Raw genomic sequence first — 12,285 nt, forward strand, 5'->3', positions numbered from 1 at the left:
GGGGTAAAGTAGTCCCCGGCCTCCCCCTACGCCGCTGGAGGGGGTACGGTGCGGAGGCAGACGGCGCACTGATCGGTGCTGCGGCTTCAGCTGATAATTGAAGGGAAGAGGCGCCGGGCAGGACAGAAAAGGAGCCGGAGAGCCACAGAGCGCTTTTGCAGAGGCCGCGTCGGGATAAACTAGGTACTGTGGCTCGAGGCGGACCAGGCCTGTTTTTCAACGCCGGGGTTTCTGTGGGAGGGAAAGCGACTCTTCGGCTCCCCCCCTCCCCTCCGCCCGTTCTTCGCCGGGGGGCCTGAGTCGGGGAATGTGGGGAGGCGGCGTTGGGTTAGAACATGACAGGGGGAGGTTGGTGGTGAGGTAGTCCCGGGCCAGACGGGGGCGGGTGGGAGAGAAAGGGGAAGGTTGGTGGTATGTGTGTGGTGGCTTGAGGCCTTGAATAGGTTTTCAGGAAGTCCTCGCCATAAAGAGGTCTCCTAATATGTACCTAATATACAAGGTGTTGGGGGGGGGCGGAGGAGGAGGAGTTAATACTAAACGTAAAAGGTTGGCTTCTTTCTCCACGACCCCCTCGCTCCGTTCCTAAGAAAAGGAATAGTGAAGAGGAGAAGAAGCAGCCAGGGTGGCAGAAATGGGAGCTGACAAAATGGCCAAACGGCTGCCTGAAGCTTTATCGTCATTCAGCCCTTCCCTTCTTTTCTTCGCCTTCCACGCTCCCGTGTAAGCGGCTCCCTGTTAATGGGATGAATCTGGACCCCACCTTTTATGCCTGGGTTCACAGGAGCGCAGGATGCCCCATATCGCAGCCCTGCTCCTCTTTGCGGGCCTACCTTTAAACCTTCCCCCCCCCCCGACACGGTTAAGATTGGCGTTCTGGCTTGTGTGTGATTAAATACAAAAGGACAATGTCAGTGTTGACACTGCGCCCGGGTTTGTATTCGGCCCTGCTTCACAAACTCCCCCCCCAACCTCTTTGCTAGCCCCTGTCCTCCCCAGGGAGGCCCCTTTTTATTTTGTTTTCTTGAAGTGAGCCACTGAGTCCCACTGAATTAGGCGTAGGGGAGGGTGGAAAGCAGCCCCCTTTTAGCCCAACGGCGGCGTCGGCGTCGACAATAAAAAAAAAGAGAGAAATGCTAAATGATCTGCTGACTCCATATTGGCCTGGCTTTGGGGGCTGGGGAAGGGGGAAATCGTACTCTGCTAAGCGGAAAAGGGTGTTTGTTTATCCAGTCCCTTTCGGCACTTGGTCCCATTACCGGAGCAGATTCCTTTCACCCCTATAATTTTAGAGTTGGTTTGTGTTCCTGACGCCTTCGAGAAGAAACTAGCGTGAGGCTTGTTTGCATAACGCGTCGTATTTGGCTATTTACATTCTTTTTTTCTCCTCCTCCACGCCTCGCTTTTGTATCTGCCGACTACTACCGGGCTAGCATTCAAACTGATACCGGGGCTTTTGCCAGCCGTACAGGCCCAGCTGCCTGCTGTACAACTTTTATTGTTCCTCCTAATGGCCAGTCCTGTCGGGGTGGGGTGTTCTTCGCAGTAGGGTTTTTAAAGGCATCAGGAATTCGAAAAAGTTTAGATTAGGAACAAGGAAACATTAGGGCGGGGTGAGTGGAAAGTTTTTATCGGAGGCTTTAGGGAAAAACAACGATGTATGGAACAAAGGTCCTGCCTGTATCAGAGGCCTACATACTAGGCCTGACTATGTCGCATTTACACAGAGGAAAGAAATGAGATCTTGGCATTGGTCTATGGATTCAGTGCCTGCCATGCATTTGAGAAACGTTTCTAGAATTCGTGTAGCTGGATTTCAGGATTGTTTTCATACTGCAACCAAAATCTAATTGTTCTGTGGATTTTTTTTAATGAAAGTAGTTGTTCTCATAACCCTTTTAATCAGCAGGAGAATTTGATACAGATTTAAGGCAAGATCCCATTTTTTAAAAAACAAAGTGATTTTCCTAACTGTGACTTAATGGAAATACCCTTGGTACTGTTAGGCCTGTCCAACATTTCCCCCCCAAAAAAATATTAAGGGGGGATTCAAGGAAAATGGGGCAAGATTATTTGCAGTGAAAAGGATAAACCTTTCATAGCAACCCAAAATGAAGTTTTCTTCAAAACGTGTATACATAAATGTGAACAGAAATGTTGCCCTTTTGGGGGTGGGTGAGATAGTTTTTATTGCTTTTATTGCATTCAACTTATTCTGAAGAAAGGTAACCAATAACTTTGAGACTGTTTAAAAATACTGATATAAAATAAAGCTCTTTTAAATTTAAAGATTTGTCCACAGTTATACATTCAGTCCACCAGAACCTTCAACTAACTTTACCTTTTAAAATGGTAAACATTATTACCTTGTATTATTAAAGTGCAGCTTTTAAATTACTGCTTGCCTTTCTCTAAAATTTAAGAAACCTGATGCATTGGAAGTGGTCTATAAGATAAAAGGTGATGCATGAATAGAAACTAATCTCCAGCACCATCAACTAATCTCCAGCACCATCACTTATGTATCAGTGTTGCTGCTGTTTCTGTGTTTTGATAATTTTTTTATGCCTTTCTTTCAGGTACCTCTGACTTTCCTCTATCTTTGTGTTGCACACATGCATACAGTTAAATCAGGGGTAGGCAACCTAAGGCTCGTGGGCCAGATGCGACCCAATTGCCTTCTCAGTCCGGCCTGCGGATGGTTCGGGAATCAGCATGTTTTTACATGAGTAGAATGTGTGCTTTTATTTAAAATGCATCTCTGGGTTATTTGTGGGGCATTGGAATTCATTCATCCCCCCCCAAATAAAATAATAGTCCGGACCCCACATGGTCTGAGAGATGGTGGACCGGCCCACGACTGGAAAAGATTGCTGACTCCTGAGTTAAATGCTATACAAAATAAGAGTGGCCACCAAATAGAAGGCTGTGTTTGATGCCACTTTAGATTGATTGCTAGGAGTTACATCCTCTCTTCTGTAAGAGATATGAAAGGCTGTGAAGGAAGCTGTAGAAGATCAAGGCCCTGGGGTTGTATTACAAGATAATACAAGAGAAAGATAATATGAAATAAGAAGTTAGGTAGATATGGGGTGGCTTGAAAAACATGGGAAGTGTACCAAAGTTATGTTGTTCATTTACAGTAAACAATTTTAATATTGTGGAATCTTATCAATGGGGTCAATGTTATCTGCTATAGTTTTGCAGCTCTGATACTCCTGAGGGTCTTGTTACCTTGGTGTGTAAGTGATGCTGGCACCCAGGAACTAAACAATAGTTCAAGTCAGAATGAATATTTATCTACCATATGCTTTGGACTGGTAGGGAGCTACATCTAACAAGAACCAGATTGTAACACGGAGCAAGGAGGAGCTTGTAAAAAGGCCCAAATGACTTGCATGCACCTGTAATTAATATAAAAAGACACCCTGAAATTGATAGCTTCTGATAAGGCTGTTAAATATCAAATACATTTTTAAAAAGACAATTTTCATAAATAATTTTCTTTCTTTAGCTTAGAAGAAGCTATTCTAAATTAGAATTGGCAAATTTCAAGATATCTAACCTTCAGGAACCGTTGAATATATCTGGACAGCTGTGGTAGAGCAGGAACTCTGAAACTATTTAAAATGTTGTAGGGCAGTCAACAATTGAGTTATGAGAATAAAAGTATCTCTTTTCCACACACCTGAACAAGTTTCATAACTTATTTCCTCTCCCTACAAAACCCTGGTAGAGTGATTCTGTTTGTGGGGCGTTGGGATATCACACATAATTCTTTATGCCCTTTCCATACTAAAGCATTCATTGGAGAAAGGCATGGCACTTAAAATTGCTATAAAAACTAATGTTTCCAGTGAACATAATTTGGACTTATTTTAGATATTGGTCACTATTGAAATTTAAGTGAGTAGCTGAGTTGCCTAAATGTGAATAAAGTCTAAACCTCAAATGCCACATTTCTAGAAGAAGTTAATCTAGCTTAGAATCTGGGCCTTCATTAATGTTCTGCGCGAAAGATAACAAGCTGGTACCTGTGAGTTGGATCTGAATTCCAAAGCAGCATTATCTAGTCCCTAGTTAGCCCTACCAGCTTCTAATCAAGGCTTAGTAACAATTTTTACTTAGCGTTCCGCTTGAATGAGAATTACTTATATATGTTAAGATTGCCTTTCCATAGTAGGCAAGAAATAGTGAAGAACTGCTGCTGGACAATTAGCTGCTATTTAAGTCCTCAGTCGCTTAATCACTGACTTCCTAGCAATTGAGTATATGCTGCATACCTGTGAAGCCATTAATACAAAATGATGCCGATTAGGATTCAATATCTGTCCAATCAAAAACACTGTCAGTATTGTCGATCCTTTAATATTATAACAACAAAAAAGATAATCAGGTTCAATAGAGTAACAAGAAAGTTGTTTTGTGACCCTATGGCTAGCTTTCAAAAATTGCCATCATTTTTATTCCATGTTTATGCATCTCTTTCCCAAGGACCTCAGCGTGGTGTACAGTATCTCCTACATTACCCTTGCCACAACCCTGGGAAGTAGGTTAGTCTGAGTAGGAGTGGTCTAATGTTGAAGTGATCATGAATGAATGGGAATTAGAACCAGAGTCTTCCTTATCTAGTGCAATAACAAGTACATAACAAGGAAAAGACCTCTGCCACTGCCTACTTGTATTCGGAGATGACTGCAGCTATAAATGGGTAACTAGTACTAGATTTAGCCCCCTGGCTACTGCAGAGGAAGGGACAACCTGTTTTTCCTCTTACTGATAAATGTTTCTGTAATTAAATAAAAATGGTAGGCTGGCATCTACCCAGTGGCATGCTTGGAATATTTGACAATGAGTAAATAGGCAGTCAGTTAACCTGTTTCAGAACTTGCATGCCTGTCTTAATGCCACTTATTCTGATCATCTGTAAGTGGTTGGATTGTTCGAGCCCCTGAGCAAGGACCTGGAGAACAGAATAGCTCCTGAAAATAAATAATCTGGCATATATTTTAATTGGTGCTCAGTGAGTTCTTCACTTGCAGAATTTCTGTTGCTGGAAGTTCTACTGAAATCACTTCTTACGAAGTCGACTCCCAATAATTAAGGTTTAATAATTTTCGTTCTTGTTTTAAGGTGCCATAAGACTCTTTGTTTTTGCTGCAAAAGGCAAATTGCTTGGCAGAGGTATTTGGAGCTAGTCTTCGGTTTGGCTGAAAGTGAGTTTCCCTGAGTTTCCTTAAATCACCTAGTTGGCCTTTTCTACTCCCAACAGTACTGTTAGGTCTGCCTAGGAATGTTTACTTTAGTAGTTATAATAATTTATTCAGCTTACATACTGCCCTTTATCAAAAGATCAAAGGTTGATGGACAACATTAAAAACATATTTTATGGAGCGTAATAATAAAAACATAAAACAAAGTATAATCGTAGACAGCACAGTAGTAAAAATAATCATCATTACATTCCCCCACCTTGAACAAGCCATAGATTATTTAATGGCTGAAGGCCTGGGTAAAGAGGAATGTTTTTGCCTGGTGCCTAAAGATATGTAATGAAGGTGCCAGGTGAGCCTCTCTGGGGAGAGAATCCACAGATGGGGAGCCACCACAGAAAAGGCCTGTCCTCTTGTCACCCTCTGAACTTCTCAGAGAGGGGGAACATAGGGAAGAGTCTCGGATGACAAGCACAGTGTCCAGGTCAGTTCATATAGGGAGAGGTGGCTCTTAAGGTATTGAGGTCCTGAGCCATGTTGGGCATTTTGAATTGGGCCCGGAAACTAATTGGTAGCCAGTGCAGTCTGGCCTGGATTGGCATTATATTCTCAATTGTATATAGTTTGGGAAAAAAGAAAGTGTGCATTTCCAGTCAATATTATTATTTCTTCATCTGCTGGGCTCATAGCTAGTTTTCAGTTAACCTAGCGTACTGTCTTGGTGAATAAAACAAAGTATAGTGGTACCTCAGGTTACAGACGCTTCAGGTTACAGACTCCGCTAACCCAGAAATAGTGCGTCAGGTTAAGAACTTTGCTTCAGGATGAGAACAGAAATCGTGCTCCAGCGGGAGGCCCCATTAGCTAAAGTGGTGCTTCAGGTTAAGAACAGTTTCAGGTTAAGAATGGACCTCTGGAACAAATTAAGTACTTAACCCGAGGTACCACTGTATAAATCAAGTTTAACTAATATTTGGTCTTCAGCTTTTCTGGTGTGTGTAGTTGCTTGAACGCCAAGCACCTCCAGCTACAAAGTAGCAAATATCCTGGGATATGAAGTGGCGCTCCAACATTAAACACAGGAGTGTATCTAGGATAAAAAGTTTGTTGTTAAGTTTATGCCCTAATGGCTGTAGATTTTGTCCATCTGTTTGCCTGCTCAGTCACCTGGTAGTTAGTTATTGGTTCAAAGGGATGTGCTTGAGCAGGGGTAGTCAACCTTTTTATACCTACCGCCCATTAGCGAGCTGGTCTTTGACCGTAATAAATTATCTATCTACCGCCCACTAATGCATCTTTCTTGATGGTAAAATTTCCTTACCACCCACCAGTGATCGATGGAAGGAGGATTCAGCTTGTGCCGTAGAACCCCCTACTGCCCACCTAGAATCCTGAAACACCCACTAGTGGGCGGTAGGGACCAGGTTGACAACCCCTGTGCTAGTGGCTAGAGTGGGAGTAGAAGGGGCGGTGGGAAGCTTGCAGTTATGATGGTCAGGAGAAAATGTAGTGGAAAAGCAAATACAGCTATGGACACAAACCAAGGTAGCTGGGCCTCTGAACCCAAGCAACCTGAAATAGGATACAACAATTAGTGGTAATACAACTTTAATTATATATAATTTTGGATGTGATATGAGGAGTACAACTGTATATGTACCTTTTAACTCGGATAGAATCAGCTGAGCTGTTGATAGGATTTCAGTAAATGATTAGGAGACTGATGGTGATGTACAGATATCTTGGTTCTTGATATCTTGCTTAACTTGTCTCATGTGTTAGACCAAGACCAGAGATCAGCTAAAGGCTCGAAAAGTGCACTGTCCACCCAACTGCTGGCTTTCTGGATGATACTATTTTTGGACATTATGTTGAGATGAGCCAGGCTTATTCTTGGCTATTTCTATCAGGACAGCAAGTCTAGCTTCTTGGGGCTGGTGTGAATCCTTGGCCCTCCATTGCATTTACTTTTGTATTAAATAACATTGAGCCTTTCACATGTGGTTCAGTTTGGGAGTCTGGGAGCTGGGGAGATAGCTTGTTCTGAACAGGGTTGCTGTCCTTTAGCTTGGCAATTTTCATGTATCCAATGCTACCACTGGAAGTTCAGGTAGCTTCAGTGGCTAGCATTGTCTTTTTCTAGCTCTGGCTGGTTCACTAGCTGTGGCCCCACTTGGGCAGGGATGACTTGGCCACGGTTTCCATGTTGTGGTAACATCCAGATCAAACTATTGCCATGTGCTCTTCTTGAGATTGCCCTTGAAGACTATTTGGAAAGTTAAACGGCAACAAATGTGCAGCTCATCTAATACCTGCGCTGGTTGCCAGTTTGTTTCTGGGTCCCATTCAAAGTGCTTATGTTAGTGTTTCTAGCCCTAAATGACTTTGGCTTCAAATATTTGAAAGGCTATATATGGTATGGCTGCCATATACTCTCTAACATTGGTGTCAGATGAAGTTTGGTGCTCAAACTGTGCTTACAAAGTCCAAGGTTTCTCTCCTTTTCCCCATCCAATCTTCAGACATGGTGTATCTGCCAAACATACATCTTGTCACTGCTGAATCTAGATTAAGCAGCTTTGCTGAGGAGAAGGGGACTTGATTGGAAGGTAGTAAATTTAGTACATACGTGAGGTAAATACTGGAATAGGTCAGCTTGTTCAGCTTTAGCATATTTGCTTCATTATGTGCAAAGTAGAACTGTGGCACAATGCCCTCTGAGAGCTGCAGATGTTAAGTATTAAGAAGTTGGGAAAGACAGTAAAGCAGAGCAGTGATTCCCAAACTTTTTTCTCATGGTCACTTGAAAATTGCTCAGGGTGTTAGTGGACCACCTAATGATTTTTCTGTCCATTGTAGAAGTTGTAATGCACCCTGCTGTGTGATTTTTAATTGTATTTTTGTGGTTCTTTCCCCCCTCTTTGGTTGTTTTTTATTACATTCCAGTTTGAATTCTAATACAACCAAGAACAATAAGCCATAGTTAAAATCAATTTGAATATTTAATGTGTACACACCACAGACCACCTTCATGAAACATGTGTACAACTAGTGGTCCAGGGACCACAGTTTGGGAACCCTTGAGGTAGAGAAATAAATGTGTGTTTCGCTCTAGGAATATAGGACTGAAAACACTGACTGCATATTTGAAAAAAACTTGAGATTACAGCTTGTGGGTTGTCAGGGGTGAGACATAGGTTGAATTTGGGTGACTTGGCTCCCAGTGGGTACAGTAGGACTAGAGGAACAATATACCGGTAATCTCCTCTCTGGGAGCCTGCACACCAGTGTGGACTGCCCAAAGTATATCTTAGCATTATGTGCAAACCTAGTCATGCCAAATGAATTTCTCTTAAGGTATTTGCTAACAAGATTATTTTAGTTAGTGAGATGTGCTGCTTATCCATTAAACATGTGAGATTTGTTACCTATTATTATTTTTTAATTTATGAATCACCTCTTACATATGTGTTAGGGTGATTCAGAAATATCATAAACACAGCTGAAATAGTTTTTAAAACAGTACAGAAATAACTGAAGAGGGATGATAATTGTGTACTGTTTTTAAACCTAAGGCAGATAACTTTTCATCCAGTTGGAAAAGCCTGTCAAAACAAGAAGGTATTCAGTTGACTCTGGAAAGTACTGATAGTGGGCGTCTGTCTTATCCCGACAGGAATGCTGTGCCACAGAACAGGGGCAGCCACACTGAAAGCCCTGCTCTGGCCACTATGAAGTGGTCTTCTGATATATTTGGGACTTGGATGAGAAACAGTCCTACAGAATGTAGTGTAACCCTTTGGGTACATAAAAGTCAGTCTTCTCAAGTAACCTGGTCCTGAACTTTGTGACCTTATATGTTAGTGCCAAAACATGGAATTTGGACCACTAGCAGATTGACAGCCTGTAAAAAAAAAATCTCCCAAGCATGATGCTGATGGTTGTTTGCCACCACAAGAATCCTAGTCGCCACGTTCTGCAACTAGCAGCAGCTTTCTGGACCAACATCAAGGGTAGCCCTCATATAGAGCATGTTACAATAATCTAGCCTTGAGGTTACTAGGGCTCACAGTATCCCAGTCCAGCAATGGCCACAATAGTATTACCTGCTGAAACTGATAAAAGGCAGTCCTAGACACTGAGGACACTTGCACCTCCTCCAGGGAGTATTCAACCCCATCCAGATGGGCAACATATTGACTTCCCAGATCTGGGAACCACTCACCAGTGGAGCCTCCATCTTGCCAGGAGTGAGACTCAGTTTATTAGGTTTCATTCAAGCTAACACTGCATACAGACACCAGTCCAGGGTCTTCTTAACCATTCCAGATTCATTTGCTACAGAGACAAAGAGATGTATGTATTGTTGACATCTTGCTCCATTTTTCCTAATCAGGGCAACCAAAGGCTTAGCATAGATATTAAATAGCAGTAGAGACTGCATGGTGCTCTGTGGCACCCCAGAGTTTTAAGAGCCAAGAAACAATCATCCAGTTCAAGATGGTTTGAGCATATAATGCCAATCTTGATCTAACTGCATGGACTGCCACTTAGTTTCTGGGCCCAATTTAAAGTGCTGGTTTTGACCTATAAAGCCTTAAATGGCTCAGGACTGTAATAACTCAAGTGCTCTGTCTCCTGTATGAACCGCCCCAGACCCTGTGATCATAATCTTAGGCCCTTCTCCGTGTGCCTCCTCAGTGAGAGGTCTGGAGAGCAGAAACACGAGATCAGGCCTTTCTGCTGTGGCTTCCCACTTGTGGAATGCTCTCCCCAGGGAGTGTCTACTGGTGCCTTCATTACATATCTTTAACCATCAGGCAAAAACATTCCTCTTCTCCCAGGCCTTTAATTAGCCAATCTATGGCCTTTTAAACTTTTCAGTAATAATCTAGATCAGGGGTTGTCAACCTGGTCTCTACCGCCCGCCAGTGGGCATTTCAGGATTTTAGGTGGGCGGTAGGGGGTTCTACGGTACAAGCTGAATCCTCCTTCCTTCAAGCACTGGTGGGCGGTAAGAAAATTTTACCATCAAGAAAGATGCATTAGTGGGCGGTAGGTATAAAAAGGTTGACTACCCCTGATGTAGAACCATCCCTTAAGGCAGTGTTTCTCAGACTTGCACCCCAGCTGTTGTCGGACTATAACTCCCATCATCCCTGACCACTGGTCCTGCTAGTTAGGGATGATGGGAGTTGAAGTCGAACAGTAGCTAGAGACCCAAGTTTGAGAAACATTGCCTTAAGGTTAAACCATAATCATTGCAGGATAGATTCCCCATCTCATAGACTGTCTGAGGATACCATGGTCAATTGTATCAAAAGTTCATAAGAGATTGAGCAAAGGTTTACTCCCCTCCCTCTAAAGGCTGATCCAGTCTTGAGCCCAGATCATAACCCAGATAATTTGCTTCCTACAATAATGTCTAAAATTGCGCCCAGTACCTTACCCTTAGGTCAGGGGTCCCTTTACCTTTACCTTACCCTTAAAGTGGGTATTTTCAAGTGTTAAATGCCATCAGGTCCAAGGTGAGGTTTAAGAGTGGCCACATAGCTGCCTCCTTCAAGGTGCCAGGCACGCCCCTCTCATACAAAGGCACATTCACCACACCCTGAACCCACCCAGGCTTTAATTAGCCATGACGGACAAGGGTTGTGAGGGGGAAATAGTTGAATGCATGTTCACAAACACGTTGCTAGCATCAGGCTGCAAAAACTGGAGCTGCTGCTAATAGTGGTCCTGGAATCTCAATTACATAGTTAAAAACAAATGCAATGTTTCCTTAAAGTCATGTTGACTTTAGGAACATTATCAATTGTTGAACCTTACTGCTTTATGAAGGTGGCAAAAGCTGATGTTTGATCACATATGCCCAACCTTGGCCTAAATTGTGTGTGTGTGTGTGTGTGTGTGTGTGTGTGTGTGTGTAGATAGATAGATATTACTCTTTGAGGCTGGTTACCAAGACAAGTTTTTGTGATTTCAGTCGTCTTAGAATGTTGGCAGATCAACCTTGGCGTATATATGTAGAAGAGCAAATATACCCAACTTAGCTTCATCGTCTCACTTTGATGGCCTTCATGAGCAGAACGTCAATATTAGCATGGAATCCTTTAGGAATTGGATCTTTGTGAATTCCTGTGCAAAGTGACCTGAATCATTTAGACTATTGTCTGCATCAGAACTTAGCAATCCGCCACTTTCTCCCCATCTCCCAGTATTGTGATGCAATATCTTTAAAGGGCAGAGCTATATGGAAATGCACAGACTTGGTGCTTTCACTTTCTTAGTATAAAGTCTTAATGGTGCACGCATGTTCATTCTACCAATGCAGTGACCAGCCTAATGTAAAATCCTAACCAGCTACGCCTGTGTCATTGTGAAAAGTGCAGATGCATCCTGCTTGCAATTGAGTGCGTGTGAACAGAGATAACAGTTGGATAAGTTGAGATTGTGTGATATAATGGAGGGCAGCTGTTTTCTTAAGAGAGTTATGGGGTAGAGGGAGCAAGTGCTTATATTAGTTTGGCACTGTGTGTCTAACAGCAGGATAGGCCCGCATTCCTGCTATTGATACTGGAAGATAATATATAATCAAATAGACTACCACTTAGAAAAGGATTTTATTTTTTTTAACCGTCAATTTAATATTTGACCAATAAATTGAGTGGTGTCACAGTCTACATTTTTATAATGACATAACAGCAGGTTAGAGGAAGAAACAGGTGGTGTGCCATCCAGACTTCCCGTTGAAAATGGTCAAGTATGCATATAAAATTTAAACCATAACTGTCAGTTTAACATTACCATGTAGGAGTGTAGTGCTGCCTGCTGCTGAAAAGTTAATGCTGCACTCATTTCCTGCTCTTGCTGCTGCTGCACTGCAGACAAATCAAACTACAGCAGGACTTGTCATATCCCTCCAAACCCAGGTTCATGGTTTGTTTCCCCCCAGAGCAAGCCTTGGTTACCCATGGCTTGTTTGGAGAGAAACAAACCATGAGCTTTGATTCAAGCATCCTCACAAGTCAGACTCTGATTTGTTCCCCGGCAGTATGGCAGCAGTAGGAACAGG

General features: G+C 42.8%; 1 protein-coding gene across 5 annotated transcripts in view; it reads left to right on the forward strand.

Annotated features, from left to right (window-relative positions):
- The first annotated feature begins 23 nt into the window (after positions 1-23).
- TRIP12 (thyroid hormone receptor interactor 12) overlaps positions 24-12,285 on the forward strand; it is a 69,362-nt gene continuing 57,100 nt past the window's right edge. For 4 of the 5 annotated variants that reach the window (XM_081910285.1, XM_081910286.1, XM_081910287.1 and 1 more), the window contains exon 1: positions 28-183. The gene's annotated coding sequence lies outside the window, so the exon portion shown is untranslated. Of the gene's footprint in view, positions 184-12,285 lie in introns of all 5 variants that reach the window. The other variant, XR_014168171.1, reaches the window with a different exon arrangement.

The sequence above is a fragment of the Podarcis melisellensis genome (genome assembly GCF_964234715.1).
Source record: "Podarcis melisellensis genome assembly, chromosome: 5".
Classification (NCBI taxonomy): domain Eukaryota; kingdom Metazoa; phylum Chordata; class Lepidosauria; order Squamata; family Lacertidae; genus Podarcis; species Podarcis melisellensis.